This window comes from Monodelphis domestica, chromosome 4 (genome assembly GCF_027887165.1).
Source record: "Monodelphis domestica isolate mMonDom1 chromosome 4, mMonDom1.pri, whole genome shotgun sequence".
Classification (NCBI taxonomy): Eukaryota; Metazoa; Chordata; class Mammalia; order Didelphimorphia; family Didelphidae; genus Monodelphis; species Monodelphis domestica.
The window spans coordinates 87960399-87979334 of record NC_077230.1 but is presented as its reverse complement, the minus strand read 5'-3'; the positions used below and the strand labels follow the sequence as shown (position 1 = coordinate 87979334).

At 44.9% G+C, this 18936-nt stretch overlaps 1 protein-coding gene across 5 annotated transcripts in view; it reads left to right on the top strand.

Moving 5' to 3' along the window:
* Positions 1–318: 318 nt before the first annotated feature.
* The window catches only part of SEMA5B (semaphorin 5B), a 206703-nt gene continuing 188085 nt past the window's right edge, over positions 319–18936 (top strand). Inside the window, exon 1 of one of the 5 annotated variants that reach the window (XM_056793543.1) lies at positions 319–1238. The gene's annotated coding sequence lies outside the window, so the exon portion shown is untranslated. The remainder of the gene's footprint in view (positions 1239–18936) is intronic. The other 4 variants (XM_056793538.1, XM_056793540.1, XM_056793542.1 and 1 more) reach the window with 4 other exon arrangements.

The following is an 18936-nucleotide window of genomic DNA, read 5'->3' as shown; positions in this document are numbered from 1 at the left end:
GAAGGAAACTGAATCCCCAAGAGTTGAAAGTCACAAAGCCCGTGAATTAGAGAACCAGGATGTGAACCTAAGTCCTCTGACACCATATCCAGGGGCTTTTCCTATGATCCTTCCATGTCTCACTTCCTTCTGCTTCAGTGTATACCAATTTTCTTTTGTACTGTCCTCAGCGGGAGGAACAGCTGCCCATCCCCTCCACATTCCTTTTCTCTATCAATCCCACTAGCTAGAAAACACAAGGAACAAGCTTGGGGTGGGGGGAGGTGGGAGGGGGTACGATCTTAAGAAAGGTTTCTAGATAGCTTTTAACAGAGGTATGGAAATGGCTTGGGGTGCTGCCAAATCCAGTCATACCTTTTCTGGGGAAGAAAGACGGGAACCTGGACCTTTAGAGAGGTGAGGGGGTGAGGGAAAGAGGGAAGAAAAGGAAGGCCAAATCTTAGGAGGAGAAAATGAGGGTGGGTGGGGGGTAAAGACTAACGGGCTATCTCTGGGTATCTCCAGTTTCCTCTCCTCACCCAGCACAGCACTGGGGTGGAAGGGACCATGCTGAGTAAGGGGAACCCAACTGGCTATAGGGGCTCCCAGCGCTCGCTCTCTCTCTCTCTCTCTCTCTCTCTCTCTCTCTCTCTCTCTCTCTCTCTCTCTCTCTCTCTCTCTTTCCACCAAGCAAGCTCTGGGGTTAGCTGGAGAGGAGCAGCAGGCTGCCAGCCTGTCTCCCTCCCCCTCCTCTTTTTCCCCTCCCTCTCTCCTCTCTCCCCCAGCTTCCCCCTCCCCTTCTACTCCCCCTCCCTCTCCCTCTTTTCTTTTTTCGTCTCCTCCTCTCCCTCCTCCCTCTCCTCCTCCTTGTCCTCCTCTTCTCCCTCCTCCCTCCCTTTCTCCCCGCTGCCACCACCGGCCGGGTCCTCAGCTAGTGGAAGAGCGGGGATTGGTGAGGGAGCCAAGCGGAGCGAGCGGATGGCTAGTCTGGGCCGCGAGTCCAGCTCGGGCTAGGAGGGGCTCGAGGGGAACTAGACTCTGGGCGAGCGGGAGCTCAGACCTAGGCAGGAGCTAGAGCCCGAGCGGGAATGTGAACAGGAGCCGGACAGCAGGAACCCTCAGAAAAGACGGTCATTTCCTCCCGCGGGCAACCCCGTACCGGCTGCCGGCCCCAGCTGGGCTACCTCCTGCAACCGGGTGGAAAGAGCTAGACATCAAACCCCCAGTGCCCTCCATCCTGCCTTACCAGTCGCAGCTCGGTGAGTACCTGCCCGCGGCAGCGACCGACACTCGGGTCCTTGTTTTTATCCCCCTCCTCCTTCCTCTTACCTTTCTGCCCCCTCCCCCCTAAACCCCAATCCCGGACGTTGATTGAGGGTTGGGGTTGGGGGCAGAAGGGGCACAGCTAGAAGTTACAAACTTTAAGAACTTGGGTGGATATGGGGTTGGGGGGCGACCAGGGGAAGGGGCAGCCCTACACCTCGCAGTGGAGGAGCGGGAGGTGATGCATTAGGACGGGGTCGAGAACTCGCTGGGTAGTGGGGGATGGAGACGAGATTCTCTCAGCTTTCTCGACCCCAACTCCCTACACCTCCCCTTCGTAGAGCCTCCGGTGCGGCGGTTCCCGGTTCGGGTCTCTCTCAGTCCCCAGTTCGACTAGCTGCAAGCGGGGATGTCTCTCACTCCCCCAAGCCTGCAGTCTGGGGGTTGCAGCCATCGATGCGGAGACTCCGGGGCCCAGACCCTGGATTCTTTAGGGGAGAGGTAGCCAAAGACGAATGCTCTCTGAGAGAGCGGGGAAGAGAATGAGGAAAAGAGTGAGAAGGAATTGGAAGGAATTGGGGTGGGGGGAGAGGAAGGGAGAAGGAAAGGAAGAGAGAGAGAGAGAGAGAGAGAGAGAGAGAGAGAGAGAGAGAGAGAGAGAGAGAGAGAGAGAGAGAGAGAGAGAGAGAGAGAGAGAGAGAGAGAGAGAGAGAGAGAGAGAGAGAGAGAGAGAGAGAGAGAGAGAGAGAGAGAGAGAGAATGCAGGTTAGCGTGTAAATGTGTGCGCGAGTAGGTGTGCGAGCTTGTGTGTGTGCCAGCGAGCGCGTATTTGTATGAAATTGTGTTGATGCCCATTCCAGGTTCCCTGATTCCAACTGCTTCCCACCTTTCTTCCTATCTCCCCCCTCCCACCTCCACACCTCATTCCTTATCCCTCTGCTTCCCCCACCTTGGCCCCCAGCCGGCTCTGAGCCCAAACTCGCTCTGGCCCTGGGTGTCAGGGTCGTAGCTTAGGAGACGCTAGTGGGAGCCAGGGAGGAGACACCGAGCCTCCTACCTCACCCTATGAGTTGGAGGGTAGGGGGCTAGAGTAGGGGCTGAGGCGAGAGCTGGGTTTGCTAAAGGCGATTTCCTGATTTATTTTTCTCATGGTAATTTGTCTTTGTGGTTGGGGCTGCCCATTCACTTTCAACTCACGTCGTGATGGAGCTCCAGAAGGGAGGGAGAGAGAAAGGAAAAGAGACGGGGAGAAGTGAGGGATGGAGAGAGGGAGAGAAGAGAAAAGTACCAAGAAGATGGAGAGATGGGCAGGAGAGGGAAGAACCTGAGATTGGGGAAAGTGAAAGGAGAAAGGAATAAAAAAGAGACAGCTTCTGAGCTCGGAGGGAGGAGGAAAGAACTGGGCTGTTTGCATTGTTACAAACTTTAATCCCGAGGAGAATCCACGTGAAATTCATCATGGCTCACTCCCAGGCTTGAGGGTCAGTCCATCCCTTTCCTTAAGGATGATTTTGCCCTGGCTCTGAGTTTGGGCAGATGTGTGTGCGTGCGTGCGTGCGTGCGTGCGTGTGTGTTGTGGGGGGTGGGGAGGGGAGTCACCTCCTGTCTTTCTTCTTTTTGTATTTGTATCTTCTTCTTTGCTGTATTCTTCATTTCTATGTGGTAGGTCTGTAAATAGCGGAGGGAAGGAGAGAATAGGGCAACGGGGAGTAGTCTGTGTGGAACTTGAGTGTCTCCGACCAGGAAAGCAGTTTTTTTTTGTTTGTTTGTTTTTTGTTTTTAATTGGCGAAAACAAGTGTCTGAACTGACTGTAGAGCAGGTGGGCATTTCAGGAAATGAGTCCCTGATCTTTTCTACTGCAGGGTGGAGTCCAGTTTGGCTCCTCCTTCGCTGTCCCCTCTCTTCCATGATGTCTCCTACTCTGCTTGTCTCCTTTTTCCTATTGCTTACTATGTCTGCCCCCTTTCTCTGTCTTTCTCCTGCTTTCTCCCTTTCTCCATTTTTATTATCGTCTCCTTTATTTTTCTCCTCTACCCTTTCTCACTGTATAAGTTTTGGGATGTGTGAAGCTTCTCTCCATTAGTGTAATCTGAGTTGACTGCATTATGGGTTCTTGAACATTTGTAAAGTTCCTGTGGTACTCTTACCACCACCACCACCAGCAGCAGCAGCAGTCACTCTCTCCATCCCCTTTTTAATTCTACTTTTCCCTCTGTTGTCCATTCCCCAACTTGCCTTTCTTTTCCTCTCTTCCATTTTTTTTCCTCCTTTATCTTTAAGTCCCTGGTCTTAAATTTACCTGCTTCACCTTCCTCTTTGACCTTCAAAAGTAGCTTTCTTCTATATCTGGAAAAATGACCTTGAAAGAAGAGGATTTGGGTGGAATCAGACATTAGGAACCAGCACCTCCCAGCCCATATAATGGAGGTAGTAAAAAAAAAAACCCATTAACACTTGGTGTCCCATATTTAGAGCTCCAAAAGAGATTGAAGGGGAAAGAAAGGTACTTTTCAAGGCCTTTCAAGTGGAGAACAAGGTAAGGCAGTGCCTTCCTTACTCCTAAGTCTAGCAAGTGGGGTGATTATGATAGATTCTTGATTCTTACCTTGACTACCAGGAGAATAAGGAAATGATGCTGTTAAAGTCTCCCTTAGCTCTTCAAACCAAAGAACAGCCTAAGATTATTTACTTTGGGAACTGGAATGGGCTTTGTGGACTCCCCTCCCCATCTGATTTTGCTTAAGGCTTAGAGGGACCTCACAGCCACCCAACTGCTTAAAACCCTACTCTACCTCCCCATCCTGTGCTCTTTCCCTTATATCACACTGTCACCCATCATTCTTCTCCTGATCAACATGTACTGCGCTCCAGGAAGGGCCTCCTACTGTACTCTGGTCCTGCAAAGAGGTATAACAAATGATGCTGACCTTCTGTGGACTTAACAATGTAGTGGGGAAACAGGATCTATTCATTATAAGATAATGTCCCTGCTGAACTAAAGTAATGGTACAAGATGGCATATGTTAAGTGCCAGATAAATGTGAAGGACCATAAGCTCTAGGCTATTTGGAGGGAGAGAGATGCCTAGGTTGAGGCCTGTCGAAAACATCTTCAGGGTAAAAATGAGCCTTGATTTTCAAGGACCAGCCAATGACCCTAAATTGGAAGAAGGAAAAACCACAGCTATGGATTGTGAGCTGCCACTTTTTTATCAGACAAGAAGGGAGCAGCATTCCCTCAGCTTCTCTGAAAGTTACTGGCATTTGAGCTGTGTGTAGGTATGAGGGACACTCTCCCTCATTCCACCCCCTTGCTGATCTCTGCTGGAATTGCACCTAAGTGCTATGATTTGAGGGGTACAGAACAGGTCTTTTGGCTTCAAAACAAGACAAAGAGATCTTCACTGACTTGCCAGACATGTACCAATTTAAGTCTTAACCTAAATTAGGGCCCCTGAATGCCTACAGAAAGAGCTACAAAGTTCCCTGAAAACAAACAAACAAACAAACAATATATGTTTTCCCCAGCCTTCTGAGCCAAAACATATTCAAATATGAGACAGGAAGGTCTTTTCTTTTTCATGGGGATAAAGTCCTAGGAGAGTCCCATCCCTGAGACATAGCAACGACAACTTCTGCCCATAGAAACTCTGGGTGAGAGGAGTCCTTTAGAAGAGCACCATTCTGAAAAGGCAGCAATGTTACCATCCTCACTTTCTAACTACTGAGAGCTAGCCAGGTTTCATGGCCAATTGGGGGAAGGATGGACCAAAAGTCTGGGTTATATCCCATGGGAACCTCAAGGTGAAGGGCTATCTTTGTATCATGATCATTGTGTTGTATTGTCATTTCTAAGAGACTTGAAGTACTATTTATTGTCATTTCCTGGTCAGGCATTGGGTTCCAGAAGCCTCACTGATTACCTGTATCTGGTAAGGAAAGGAAAGGTTGTGAGCTTCTGGATTGAGCCAGACCTAAGGAAGACTCCCAATCAAGATACAAATAGTCAATAAAAATTTGTTGAGTGTCTTCGTGTAAAGAAGGAAAAGATACAAAGACAGAATCAGTTATGGAGAATACTGACTGGTTATGACCTTAGTTGTCATTATTTCCCTCTGCAACTTAGTTTCTTATCTATAAAATGAAGATGTTAGAATAGGACTCTAAGGTGCCTTCCTATTCTGAATCTTATGATATTCTGGACCTTAAAGGCCTAGGAGTTCCTCTGAAGAAACTGAGGCATATGTATGTGGAACTGTAAACAGTAGAAGTCTGAGAAGTCAGACACATTGCCCAGTGAACAAATTCAAATGCCTCAAAATGCTTTCCTAGTTGTGCAACCCCGGGCAAGTCACTTAACTTCCCTGAGCCTCAGTTTCCATATCTATGAAATAGGAACAATGATAGCAATATTACAGAGTTATTGTGAGAATTAAATGTCTATAAAGTGCAAACATCAGCTATTTTTAGAATTATGACTATTACTCCAGTAAGGTCTCCCAGCTTCCAGGACCTATAGAATTATATTTTCATGATTCAATTTCCTGTAGGGTATACTCTTGATCCTGATCTAAAGTTGGGGATGAAATCTGATAGAGCCTTGTTCTAGATGCCAGCAGTGTGGCCTTATGGATTATATTTAAGGCATGGGACTCATGAATTCTAGACTCAGTTCTCCTCTGGGCTTGCTTCAGGAACCCTGACAAATGACTATTCTTTCCATTTGTATGAGAACAATTAGATTTCCCCCTCCTTGCCCCCGTTGAATCCAGGAAAAACTGGATATCTGTGAAAGTGATGTAAGTTCTAGAGGGGAAAGAAGATTAGAATGATATAAGCAGTTCCTAATTATCTTGACACAAAATGCTTAATTCCCAACTGCTTCTATTTGCCACTGAAAACAGGCTGCCAGGGAATGCAAATATTTTAATAGTAGCCCAAGTGGAACATAGACAAATTTGAATGACTTTTGGCGTATGTAATGTTTTGGATTATCTGCATTAGCATCACTTGGTACAGTGGAAAGAGCAGTAAATTCTGTGTCAGAGGATTTGGGTTCAAATAGCTATTCTGCCACTGATTAGAATCCACTTGTGAGACCAGAGGCAAGTTACTTCATTAAGCCAGTTTCCTCATCTGTAAAATGGGAGCTGCGTCAGATAACCTCTAAGGTCGCTGCCAACTCTAAACCTGTGATTCTGCTGTGACCTTCCATGGATACAGATGACTTAATTGCAGCGATTTATTCTTAGACGTTTTGCTTGGTGGGGATCTTTACAAACATTCATTTCTTCATCAATAAATATTTATTGAGTTCATACATTGGTAGATGTCACGAACAATACCAAGTGATATAGGACACAATAAATAGTTCCTTCCCTAAAGAATCTTGCCCTCTTGTCTTCGAGTCTTGGAGATTTGGTTACCTGGGACCTGGGCAGGGTGGAGGAGGGTAATTGAAGATTATTGATATTGAAGCCACATTGGAATGTTTGTTCTCCTTATGGCTACATCCATGTTTCTTCATCCCAAGATCTCCAAGGTAAAGAGGGTCATTGTTTTGAATCAACACAAATTTACAGAGCATCAGTTACATGCAAGAGATCATTATCTCCTGATTTCTTGGTAAAGTACATTATTATAATAATACCCAACACCCCAAAGAACAAATTAATGTGATTCAGAAAACATGATAATTTGCATTGATAGGAGTATGTGATTGAGTGGTATAAGTTCTTGGGATAGAGGTAGGACCACGAATCCTGTGGATCTGGGGGTTCTAGTTAGGAAAAAGAACTGGCGGCATCAGAATCCCACTGACTATGCTATTTTGTGAAGCAGTGTGGAGTAATGGATAGACTTGGAGGACTTGGAGTCAGGAAGTCTTGAGTTCCAGTACAAACCTCAGTCACATAGTAGGGGTGACTTTGGATGAGTTACTTAACATTTCTTACCTGTCATTTATTGGATAAGTTGTTTAGTATTTCTTAGTCTTAATTGCCTCATCGGTAAAATATGAAGAGTAACAGCACCAACTCACAGAGCTGTTTCCTCAAATGAGACAATGTGTACATAAAGCCTCATATAAACAGAAGTTATTATAATCCTCCCAACTTCAACAAAAAAATTAGATATGGACTCTCCAATGGTTTGGTTTCCCTCTCAGTTTCCATGTTAAAAATGGAGGCTAACCACCCTATTTTATTTCATATGAAGACAGAAGCAGAGACCGTACTATTGAGAAGGAATGGTGGTCATTTCCATTTTAGCACAATGGTCTCAGATGTTTATGCTAAGGAGCCTGGTGGGAACTATTTCTCTCTCTGCCTGTCCATCTATCTCTAGATTTATGGGATTCCAATTACCATCCAATTACTTTTATTGTATTCATCCCTAGAGTCAGGTGTGACTGCTTTACTTTCAAGCTTGTGGCCACTAATTCTCATATGTTAGAAGCAACTTGGGTTCTAGCTATGTGATGTTAAGCAAATCATGTCATCTCTCTGGAACTCTGTTTACTCACCTGTAAAATGGAGAGTGATGATCCCTGGCTCTCCAAATGTCACTGGGTTGTTAGGAGAATCAAATGGGAAATCATGGCTTTTTAAATTGCAAAAGAGGCAGCAGTGATCTGGAAATCCTAGGGAGAAGATAACTGATCGTTTAAAAATTTTTTCAATAAATGTTTTATTTATGCTGTTCTTTTACAGCACTGTCACTTCCCAGTGACTCATCCCATCTCCATGGAAGCCCCACCTTATAATAAAGACATAAAGTTAAACTAAATAAACTAGTAACGGACAGAATGACTAGGTCTAACAAGAGAGATCTCCATCATCATTCTGCTACCTTTTCTGAGAGGAGAGAGGCACACCTAACCATCAGTCTTCTGAATTAAAGGTCAGGGGCTATACTGATCAGAGTTCTGGTATTTTTCATTGCTCATTCCCCTTACAAAAGCATTCATCTTAGAGCTGAATCCAAGCCCTGTCCTCAAACAGGGGTATTATGTCCATTTACAAAATGATCACCATCTGTTCTCAACAGCATTGTCTCTGCTTCTGTTTTCACATTGGAGTGGGGCAAGGCGATTAGCTCCTATTTTTTAAAATGGGGAAACTGAGGCATTGGAGAGTCCTCATTCAACTTTTTATTAGAGTTAGGAGGATTACAAGCTTTATATTTATACAGGGCTTTACATACACATTGTCTCCTTTGAGATAAGAGCTCCGTGAGAGAGATGCTGCTACTATACTCAGAATAAAGCCTTATCCTCATTTCAAAGATGAAAAAACTGAGGCCCATTTGGTGTTGCTTTAGGCTAAGGTGTCTTCCACACCAGGCCCCACAATTCAAGGCAGTTCATCCAAAAAGGGCTCTCTGCCAGGGTACCCTAGTGTACCTACCTAAATATGTATGGGGTATGGGAGGAAGTGAGAATTTTGGTTTGACTCCATTCATGATATACTCTATTTCAAATTAAATGCATGTGTTAAATGCCTAGTATATATAAGGGGCAGCTAGATGGCACAGTGGACAGAACATTGGGCCTGGAATCAGGAAGACTCAGTTTCATGAGTTCAAATCTGGTCTCAGACACCAGCTAGCTTTGTGACCCTGGGCAAGTCATTTGTCCCTATTTGTCCAGTTTCCTCACTTGCAAAGTGAGCTGGAGGAGGAAATGGCAAAATACTACAGGATTTTTGGCCAAGAAAACCCCAAATGGGGTCACAAAGAGTCAGATGCAGCTAAATGACTGAATGATAAGATACTGTGCAAGTTGCTGGGAGCAACAAAAAAACTGACTTAATGTCTAATGTTCAGGAGCTGATATTGTAATAATAAAGAATGGGATGAATCTACAAATGGCTGTTACCCCAGTTAGAAAGATTGTTGACCATATAAGGGAGATCAAACAGAATGAATGGAAACTGGAAAGGGGAGGAGGACTTCCTAGAGGAGGAGGAAGGAATCCCAGGTGAGCTGTGTCTTTTAAAGAAAAGGACAGATCTCTGATCTGGAGATCTGGAGGAAGTTCATGATGCTGATCATTTGTCTCAAGCACTGTGTACAATTCCTGAGTATGTGCATATTGACTGTGTACACAAGCACTGAGAATACAGATTCAGAACTGAAAATAGTCCCTGCCCTTAAGGGGCATTTTCCAATAGAGGAAGATAACACATGTGGGCAGTATGACTCAGGAGGGGTTTTTTGGTTTGGAAAGTTTTAGGGATGGTGAATGGAGCTGAAGGACAATAGATTGACACACCCTTCTGAGCAGAAAGGTCATACTTATTTGACTGGGGTTCCAGAACTTGAAAGTGACCTTGGATTTGGAGTGTGGAAGATTTGGGTTCAAATCACACTTCTGCTAAGTGATACAGTGAATAGAGGACTAGGACGGGAGCCAGAAAGACTCCCCTTCCTGAGTTCAAATCCAGCCTCAGATACACTAGCTTTGTGACCCTGGGCAAGGCACTTAACCCTGTTGACTCAGTTTCCTCATCTGTAAAAGGTGCAGGAGAAGGAAATGGCAATCCACTCTAGTATCTTTGCCAAGAAAACCCTAAATGCAGTCACTAGAGTCAAAACCTGACTGAAAAATGACTGAACAACAAAACACCTCATCTGCTTTCTAGCTGTTTGTGACCCTTAGCAAGTCACTTAATTCTCTTTGTGCCTCAGTGTCCTCATCTATAAAATGACGGGGTTGGATTTCATGGCTTCTAAGGTCCTTCCAGTTCTGATTCTATGGTAACTTCAGGGAAGGAGTGGCTGTGGAGGGAAGCTTGGGAAGGGGAACAAAATGAGCATTGAGAAGATGAGAAGAGATATAATGGGAAAGAAGCAAAGTGATACGGACTACGTATAATGGACCACAGGAGCCACTTACCACGCAGGAGGGGAGAAGCAGGACTTTTGGAGCTGACACAGTCAAGTCATCTAGGACAGAATCTGCAAATGACAAGTAGGAGACTTTGAGCCGAATATAGAGTGCTTGAGAGAAAGAGAGCAGGAGGGCAATCAGACTAGAAAGGGAGGGAATGATTGGTCCCTGGAACCCCAGTAAAGAGTTTCTATTTTACCCTCTAGGCAACGGGAACTATGAGAGACCTTTAGGCAGGGGGGTGACCTGGTCAGACCTGTTCATTAAGAAGATTTCTTTATGCTGCTGCAAGGTATGGTCTGAAAAGGGTAGAAGGTAGAAGCAGAGGGGGTGACTAGAAGGCTATTATAATAATCCAAGCTAAAGGGAAGGAGGCTCAAAGTAATGGCTATGAACATGGGAGTGGATAGCTATGAGAGATATTGTGGAGGAGGTGATATTGGACTTGAAAACTGATCATTTAGGGGCAGCTAAGTGGCTCAGTGGATAAAAAGCCAGGCCTGGAGTTGGGGGGGGGGACATGGGTTCAAATCCGACTTCAGATACTTCCTGGCTATGTGACCCTGGGCAGGTCACTTAACCCCAATTGCCTAACCCTTACTGATCTTTTTCCTTAGAACTGATAGTAATGGGGGCAGCTGGGTGGCCTCAGTGGATTGAGAGCCAAACCTAGAGACAGATGTACTAGGATCAAATCTGGCCTCAGACACTTCCTAACTGTGTGACCCTGGGCAAGTCACTTAACCCCCAATGCTCTTCTGCCTTAGAACCAATATAGTATTGATCCTAAGTCAGAAGGTAAGGGTTAAAAAAAGAACTGATAGTATTGATTCTAAGGCAGAAGGTAAGGGTCTGAAAAAAAAGAAAAAGAAAAGAAAATTGATCATATGGAAGGGAGGGTTGGAAGAATCAAAGACAACTCTGAGAATTCAAGCCTGAGAGAATGGCGGTACCTTCGGCAGAAATAGACATTTTAGGAAAGGGCATGTTTGAGGATGATGGGGCAGGTGCATCCTCAAAGAGAGAATGATGAGTTCATTTTGGAGCTCTCTGAAGCACCAGATGGGTTCATAAGTTAGAATCCTAGAATGTCAATGCTGGAAGAGATGTTCGCAATACGCTTCACTTTCCAGATGAGGCATAGAGACAGGATGATAATAATTGGCATTTACACAGCATTATAAAGTTTGTCAAGAGCTTTAAAAAATACAGTTGTTCTCTCATGTTCTCTCAACAACCATGTAATGTGTGGGCTACAGATATTATTGTCCCCATTTGACAGATGAGGAAACTCACTTGGAGTTAAGTGACTTGCCCAAGGTCATACTGCTAGTATCAGATTATGAACTCAAGTCTTTCTGTCTCCAAGTCAGGTGCTCTATTCACTCTCCTAGGATGTCTCTCAAATAACTTGCCCTAGGCACAAAGCTAATTAGTGGCAGAGCTGGGCCTGGAACCTAGGTCTCTGGTGTAAATCAAATTTGTGTAAATAAACTGCTCAATCCACTAGGGAAGCTGGGACTTAAAGGAACCCTCTGGTGAGTTCTTTTGTGATGGAAATAATCACCTCCTGATACATCATTTTGTAGGTTCAGATTTCCGCTTTTGGATTTGCTTAAAATGGGGCACATAGTACAGTGATCACCGGGTCTATTTAAGGTCATGCAGCCGCCATGACTTCTCAGCTTGGGCTCCAGAAGAGAACTGGCCCCTTGTTGCAGAGTTTGTAGGCACAGCCTGCATTTCTGAGTCTCAAGCTTCCACAGATCTCGCTCTCACTGAAGAGATGTCAAGTGCAAATTTTCAGCTGCTCTGGTTGACTGATTTCTGCGTTGGCAGAGAGGGAGGGTAGATTTCCCTGGCAGCCAATGAGGAAAAAGAATCATACCTACTCCAACGGGAGAGGTGAGGAGCAGCCACTAGAACCCAAGCCCCAGACGGGTTCTCTGTCCCCTACAGTGGTGGGGGTTCCCTTGGACAGAGAGAAGTGGCACCTTGGAAGGAGGGTTCCACCAGAGGGGTCCTGGCAGTTGTGAGGCACCACCTCCTCCCTTCGTCCCTGTGGTGCTATTTCTACATTTTGCTTTAGTGAGCATTAGAGAGATGAAAAGAGAACCTGCAGATTGCTCTGTCTAATCCCGTAATTATCGGGGAACTCATGATGAGAAATTATAACGCTCTGTAGCTTTCACAGGGTGGGGAAAAAAAGGCTTCCCTCTTCTGTTTGCTGCTAGACACCTTTGAGAAGGCAGCCTGCTGGGAATCCTTGGAATACGTGGGCTCGAGCATCCCCCAGAGAGCAAGGGTCCCTGGAGCCCCCCTCCCTCCCCTGACCTTAGTCCTGAAGAGGACTCACTATTCCATTTTCCTGGGTAATAAAACCTTTCCAAAGGAATGCTGGGTCCTAGGGCACTGTCCTCATTGATCCAGGTTTAATGAGCATGACTTCATGAGGCGGCAGGCAGGAGACGAGTTTAATTTTGGAGGCTTAATGATATTAGAGTATCTTCTTAGGTGAACCCAGCGAGCTTCCCTTTCAGCCCAAAGTGGGCTTTCTTGATGGTGAAGAATGATTAGTTGGACAATGACTGGTGATCATTTATTTCCCATCTCCACTGAGAAGAGAGTAAGAAGAGATGCCATTCGCTCCATGTAGGACCTTAAACAACTTATTTACCCTCTCTACACCTCCATTTCCTGATCCACAAAATATGAAGGGGATACGTAAATCGACTTCCAAGATTCTTTCTGGTTCTCAAATTTATGATTTTTTAGCTGGAGAGAGAGACAACTCTTGCTTTTCTACACGGGGATTATATTCTATGGATTTTTTTTTTTGTGACAAGTGCTTCACTTCAGGCTGGCTTCTTCCTGTCACCCAGCACCTGTCTGCCCCCCTCTCCCCACTCCTCTGTCAGTCACTGGGAGCTCAGCAATTGGAGACCTATTTTGGTATCAATCCAAGTTAAGCATCGTCAGGAAGATAAATCTACTGCAAATATATATATATACATATATGATGTATCCCAGAGCTCCATATTATGTCTACCACAATGTGGCCGCCATTTTGGATGCTCAACGCCATGATGCCATTTCATTAGCACAAATAATGGAGAGTCCATAGTATATCAACTTTGATGGCAAAGATGAGGTAGCAGGAAGTCATGTGGTATAAGGTAAAGAATTGAATGGGGATGGAGTCAGAGAATTGAGATTTGAATCCCCAGCTCTGGATTCTTTGGAGAAAGCCACTTCTCCTTCTCTAGAATTTTGTTTCTTTCTCTGTAAAATAGAAGTTTCACTTTTTGATCAAAAAATAATTTCAAAGACCATCTAGTCCAAAGCCCTCATTTTATAGATTTTACACTTAGGACCCAGAGATGTTAAATCAGTGTTGGTGAAGGTGTGGTGCTGTTCCCCCTCTTCCCAGTGCCCAAGGACATTTTTTGCATACTCTGCCCCTCTGTCCAGCCACCCAAAGTGAGCACTTTCTCCCTCCTCGCTCTGGTGTAATGTGGGGGGGGGGGCTCATAGGCAGCTCAAAGGTGCAGTTTGGGCATGCAAACTTGAAAACCTTTGCCAATGCTGGGTTAAATGATTTGCCTCAGATCCCACATGTGAACCAGGGACCTCAGAGCCAACATTCTTCCCATTTTGCCATAATACCACTATTCATTCAACAAGCATTTTTAGGCACTTTCTATCTTGAGAGCTGAGTAATATAAAGAGAGCTGGTAATTTAAAAACCAAAACAAACTATAATGAGAGACACTAACCTCAGGGAGCATAAAATGTATTGCACTGGGCAGAGATATTAAACACATGGCTTGGCCCGTCAGTATGCCAGAGTATAGCATGAACCAGATTAAAATGTAATTGATGGGGCAGCTGGGTGGCTCAGTGGATAGACAGCCAGGCCTGAAGATGGGAGGTCCTAGATTTAAATGTGGCCTCAGATACTTTTTAACTGTGTGACCCTGGGCAAGTCACTTAACCTCAATTGCCTAATCCTTACCACTGTTCTGCCTTGGAACTTATAATTAGTATTGATTCTAAAACCAAAGGTAAGGATTATTTTTTTTTAATGTAATTTGGAAACATTTAACAAAATAATAAAAAACGCAGCAAATATACATAATGTTAGTGTGTTTTTCTAAATTAATATGCAGCCTGTAGAGATCCTTATGGATGGTTAATGTCTTGCTTTGATTTGTGTATGACACCTCTGAATTTGTTGTTCAGGTCTATCTGACTCTTTGTGACCGTTTGGGGTTTTCTTGGCAAAAATACCAGATTAGTTTGCTATTTCCTTCTCCAACTCATTTTATAGATGAAGAAACTGAGGGGAAAATGTTGAAATGATTTGCCAAGGGCCACAATGGTAGTAAATGTCTGAGATCGGATTTGAACTCAGGAAGAGAGCCCAATGCTCTCTCCACTGCATCTCCTAGCTGCCTCCAGACTAGATGACTAGTTTTTGGACTAGTTTCTTCCAGGTCTAAAAGTCGCTGCATCTCAAGGTTGGAAAGGACCTACCTCTTGGGTCATCTGGTCACCTGGTCCAAAGCCTACCTGAATTGAGCGAGTAAGAGAGAACTTGCTTGTGTGAAGCTTCCATCCATCACTATTCCAAAGCCTCCTCTAGGGTGTTTGATTGGAGGCTCCCCACTTAGTCATTGCTCTCAAACTTTCCATGGGATCAGAGTACAGGAGATAAGGAAAGGAGGGCAGACAGCTCTTAATTATTCAGGGCCTGACAGATCCAGTATATGGATTATCCAGGACCCCTGGCCCCTCTCTCTGGGGCCAGCCTTGCAATTCCTCCTTGCAGAGAACTCAAGTGTCTAGGCCTCCGGTAACTTAATCAGTGGCAAGAAGGTGGGGGAGATCTTATCACTTAATGCAAACTCTTTGTTTTCCAGCCAAACATGTCCCTCTTATTCCCCTACTCAGGTGCCTAGGAGAAGCTAGGGGCCCTCCCCGGGCCAAGACTACCTTGAAACAACCCCATAGAGGTCTGTGTCTGTCTGTCTGTGTGTCTGTGTCTGTGTGCCTGTGACTGTGTGTCTGTAGCTGTGTGCCTGTGTCTCTCTATGTCTGTGTGCCTGTGTCTGTGTCTATGTCTGTGTGTCTGTGACTGTCTATGTCTGTGTGCCTGTCTATGTCTGTGTGTCTCTGTCTGTGTCTGTTTATGTCTATGTGTCTGTGTCTGTGTCTGTCTATGTCTGTGGGTCTCTGTGTCTGTTTATGTCTGTGTGCCTGTGACTGTGTCTGTCTATATCTGTATGTCTGTGCCTGTCTATGTCTGTGTGTCTCTGTGTCTGTTTATGTCTATGTGTCTGTGTCTGTCTATGTCTGTCTGCCTGTGGCTGTGTCTGTCTATATCTGTGTGTCTGTGTCTGTCTATGTCTGTGTGTCTGTGTCTGTGTCTGTTTATGTCTATGTGTCTGTGTCTGTATATGTCTGTGTGTCTGTGTCAGTCTATGTCTGTGTGCCTGTCTATGTCTGTGTGTCTCTGTCTGTGTCTGTTTATGTCTGTGTGCCTGTGGCTGTGTCTGTCTATATCTGTGTGTCTGTGTCTGTCTATGTCTGTGTGTCTGTGTCTGTGTCTGTTTATGTCTATGTGTCTGTGTCTGTCTATGTCTGTGTGTCTGTGTCTGTCTATGTCTGTGGGTCTCTGTGTCTGTTTATGTCTGTGTGCCTGTGACTGTGTCTGTCTATATCTGTATGTCTGTGTCTGTCTATGTCTGTGTGTCTGTGTCTGTCTATGTCTGTGTGTCTGTGTCTGTCTATGTCTGTGTGCCTGTGCCTGTGTCTGTCTATGTCTGTGTGTCTGTGTCTGTGTCTGTTTATGTCTGTGTGTCTATGTCTGTCTATGTCTGTGTGTCTGTGTCTGTCTATGTCTGTGTGTCTGTGACTGTGTCTGTCTATATCTGTGTGTCTGTGTCTGTCTATATCTGTGTGTCTGTGTCTGTGTCTGTCTATATCTATGTCTGTCTATATCTGTGTGTTTGTGTCTGTGTTTGTCTATGTCTGTGTCTGTCTATGTCTGTCTGTCTATATCTGTGTGTTTGTGTCTGTGTCTGTCTATGTCTGTGTGTCTGTGTCTGTCTGTGTCTGTGTGTCTGTGTCTGTCTATGTCTGTGTGTCTATGTTTGTGTCTGTCTATGTCTGTGTGTCTGTGTCTGTCTATGTCTGTGTCTGTCTATATCTGTGTGTCTGTGTATATCTGTGTGTCTGTGGCTGTGTGTCTGTGAGAGTGTGTGTGTTTTCAAGCCCTCAGGCAGGGCAGAAAAGGAAAATACCACTGAATCTTCTTGATTATCCAGGAGACATATATAATCCCTATGGATTACCTAGGCTACAGCTTCTCTTCCCTTCTATCTTGTCAAGGCTCAGGAAGCCCTGCCTCTAGTTTATGGAACCAAGGGAAATAGCAGTGGGGTAGAGGGTTCTGAAATCAAAGGGAGGGTCCTTGTGACCAAAAATGCTAGAGGCATCTTCACAACTGGGACTTCCATAATTCCCAGAGGGTTATGTCTCGGGTCTTGGTCTGGTCTTGCATAGGTGGGAGAAATACCCTCAGTTAACAGACCACTTAGAGTTCTGTAACTTCTAGTCTTCCACCAGGGTTTCTTAAAATACTCTTTCCAGGGGGCAGCTGGGTGGCTCTATAGATTGAGAGCCAGGCCCAGAGGCAGGTGGTCCTGGGTTCAAATCTGGACTCAGATACTTCCTAGGTGTGTGACCCTGGGCAAGTCACTTAACTCCTGTTTTCTAGCCCTTATTGCTCTTCTGCCTTAGGACCAAGTATTGGTTCTAAGTTGGAAGGTAAGAGTTTAAAATAAATAAACAGTCTTTGCTAGAATCAGTGAACTTTGGTTTTTTAAAGATATATTTTGATAACTGTATTTCAATATAATTGCTTTCCTTTGTAATTCCATGTAGTTTATTTCTTGCACATTAAAAACATTCTAAGAAGGGGTTGGACATCAGTCAACTGTCAAAAAGGGTCTATGACACAAAAGCAGCTACTATAACCCTCGTCTGAAAGAGAATTACCTAGGACATTGGGGGTCCATATACCTAGGGTAATACAGACTGTGTATTAGAGATCAGACTTCCAGCTCTTCCTAACTCAGAGGCCATCCCGCTAGCCACAGCAAAAGGGCAAGTAGCACCTCTATTGTTTTATCTACAGTTCTTTCAAAAGAGAGGCATTGAGGTAGCACAGTGACTAGAGTGTTGGGCCTGGAGTCTTCCTGGACTCATCTTCCTAAATTTAAATCTGGCCTCAGATAATAGCTACATGACCCTGGGCAAGTCACTTAACCCTGTTTGCCTCAGTTGCCTCATCCTAAAATGAGCTGGAGAAAAAAAATGTCAAATCATTCCAATATCTGTACCAAGAAAACCCCAAATGGGGTCACGAATAGGATACAAAAATAACCAAAGATTCTGTGTTCCATGTTGGGCCCCTGGATAAAGTATGTTTGAGATTCCACTAAATGGATCATTTGTAAGTGATTGTTTACCAACTCTGGGGAATAGGGGCCTCTCTCAGCTAATAGCATTTCCACTGCTCAGGCTAATTTGGAGGTGTAGAGAAAACTGTTGGTTGTTGTTGTCAGGTATAAGTATTGAATGTACAGAAGACAGATACTATCAGGCAAATCCATAAATCCAAGGGTGAACAACACCTGAATTAGGATTAGTGTTATTGGCCCACCCTCCCTTGCATTTATTTTATTTTGCATTTATCCTGATACTACTTGTATGGATAAATGTTTTCTTCTTTGATAGAATCCCTTTGAAGGCAGCAGATTGTTCCATTTTTGTCTTTGAATTCCTAGCACATAGCACAGTGATGGTGAACCTTTTAGAGTTGGAGTGTCAGGCCCCATCCCCACCCCACCCCCAGAGCTTGTGTCATGCCCCACACCACATGCTGGGTACACCCTGCCCCACTCCTTACCCTACACAGGAAAGGGAGGAAGGGCTCCAATTGAGTTGCTGGGCAGAGGGGCAGGTGAAATGAGGAATGTCCTCAGCAAGTGTAGAGAGGGGGAAGTGGTCTGAGTGCTCTGCTCCCCTCCAGCTCTGCCACCTGTGAGCCACCCACCTTACCCCCTGTGTGTTCCCATTGGGTGTTGGGCAGAGAGGCAGGGGATGTAAAAAAAATGTCATCGGGCATGGTGGAGAGGGGGAGGAGAGCAGCTCTGCTGGAGTCCCTCTGCCCTTCTAGTAACCAACTTTGGGAATGGAGTGGGGAATGGGGAAGGAGGGTAGCCAAGTGACCATAGACAATGCTTTGTGTGCTATCTTTGGCACCCATACCATAAATTAACCATCACTGACCTAGGACATCCAACCAGATGAAGGATATGGATGATATATATTCCCAATTCAGATGAGGCAGTCTCCACAGAAATGAGATAAAGTGGTCCATTTCTGAGATTTAAAGGGACTTCAAGAATATTTTAGCAAATAGTGCTAAAAGTAATAGATGATTTATTTGGCACGTTTTAAGATAAGAAGTGTCTTATCAATAGATACCCAGGCCAGGGAAGAAAGATAAGGAGAAAGGAATAGAGATAGAATCAGAACCTGGAGTGGACAGAAGGCCCAGGACCCAAGCACAACCATTAGCAGGAGAAGAATACAAATAGAATCCAGAGAAGAATTCAAGATCCCAGAGCAGAAAGAAGGAATGTATGAAGGTACTTCAAGAGGCTGCCCTTAGGACATGGTACATAAGCACATTAAACCCTGAACTCTTCTCACAATGGTCATCTTTCAAGGTA